Raw genomic sequence first — 1,704 nt, 5'->3', positions numbered from 1 at the left:
TATATTTACTGAGAAAAATGTTGACGTGTTCAATACTTATTTTACCCGCTGTATATTTACTGAGAAAAATGGTGACGTGTTCAATACTTATTTTACCCGCTGTATATTTACTGAGAAAAATGGTGACGTGTTCAATACTTATTTTACCCGCTGTATGTTACAAGATTTAATTGAGCAAATTAAGTAAAATTTACCTGATTTATTCACAAATATTTAACTATATTCTTAATAACTTTTACTAGATAATGATGAGAGTAAATATTACATGAATTTGTAGCATTTAAATTTACTTATCAAATGTTTGTGCAAATCGTTTACAGGATTTTCTACAGTAAATCTTACAAGTTATGTTTTACAGTGTAGGATCAGCCCTAATCTTTTTTTTTTGTTTGTTTCCTTAGGATCAATTATGTCTCCCCTAACTCCCCTCCTCCAACTGTGTCTCATTTTGCTGGTTGTTTTAAATTAGTTATATTAACAAAACATTTTGGCAACCATACAAAAACTTCCCCAACTTTACCATTATAGTTTTTTTTTTTATATTACACAGTGAAAATCTAAGGCTCTATATATATATAGTTTGAGTGGGTGGGGGAGTCAGCCTGGAACCAGAAGGTTGCAGGTTTGATCCCCTGGCCAGCTGTCTCAGTTGTTGTGTCCTTGAGCAAGACACTTCACCCCTAATGCCTCTGATGTGTGTCCCATCAGTGTATGAATGTGATTGGCACTGATTAGTCTCCATAGATGATTGTACAGTACATGTTAGCTTTGTAGAGACCTATTAGAGTGCTGTGTGAATGGGTAAATGAGGGCACAGATTGTAGTGCGAAGTGCTTTGAGTGTCCTGGATGGATAGAAAAGCACTATAAAAGTACAGTCCATTTACCATTTAATTTAAGCCAAAAAATAAAGTGAGGATTGTGAAAATTATACACAAGGACATTAGAAAAGCCTTTACTTTTTCAGCAACCTGCAGAATTTATCTTAACACAATAAAAGACTCTTGCAGCTGATCCTTTCTCTACTTGTGTTCAGCCTTTTGACATTTCTGGCAGAACAAGTGATGTAATTTGTCCATGGAGACTTTGGTTTTAGTTGCACAGCCTTAAAAGGAGCAACAACATTAAGTATCTTTTAACATTTAAAAGTTATTTTGATATTATCAGTATTAAAACCAAGAAGATTAATTCTAAGTCACTTGTTATTTTCCTTTACTCAGGAAGATGAAACACAAAATGGGAAAATAGAACTGAACATTTCACGCAAAGCAAGAGCTTTAATGTGACCCATTAGTTCTGAGAGACAGAGACACTGAAACACTCGGTCCCTCGTACTGCTGGACATGGACACCAGTGAAGGGAAGAAGCATGTAAAGATTTTTTTGTCACTTCAGTAGAAAACGAAACTAAATATTAGTTTATTTAGTTTATGTATTTCTTCATCATCAGTGACCTTTTTTAAGTGAAGCGAAAATAGAGACAGAGAGAAAAACAGAGAGAAGTAATTAGAAAGATAGAAAGATTGAAATAGCGATTAGAAGTATATTAAATATACACCAACAAAACACAGGACCACACACCCAACATCTGTCCGCTCACCTGAAAAATAAATGGATAAATACATGGAGGGCATATATAAAAATATACACATACCTATATAAATATATAAATACTGTACATACATGCCTACATTCATAAATATTGT

Source organism: Austrofundulus limnaeus, unplaced genomic scaffold, assembly GCF_001266775.1.
Source record: "Austrofundulus limnaeus strain Quisiro unplaced genomic scaffold, Austrofundulus_limnaeus-1.0 Scaffold211, whole genome shotgun sequence".
Classification (NCBI taxonomy): Eukaryota; Metazoa; Chordata; class Actinopteri; order Cyprinodontiformes; family Rivulidae; genus Austrofundulus; species Austrofundulus limnaeus.
The sequence above is the reverse complement of the archived record's forward strand: the minus strand, read 5'-3'. Positions refer to the sequence as shown.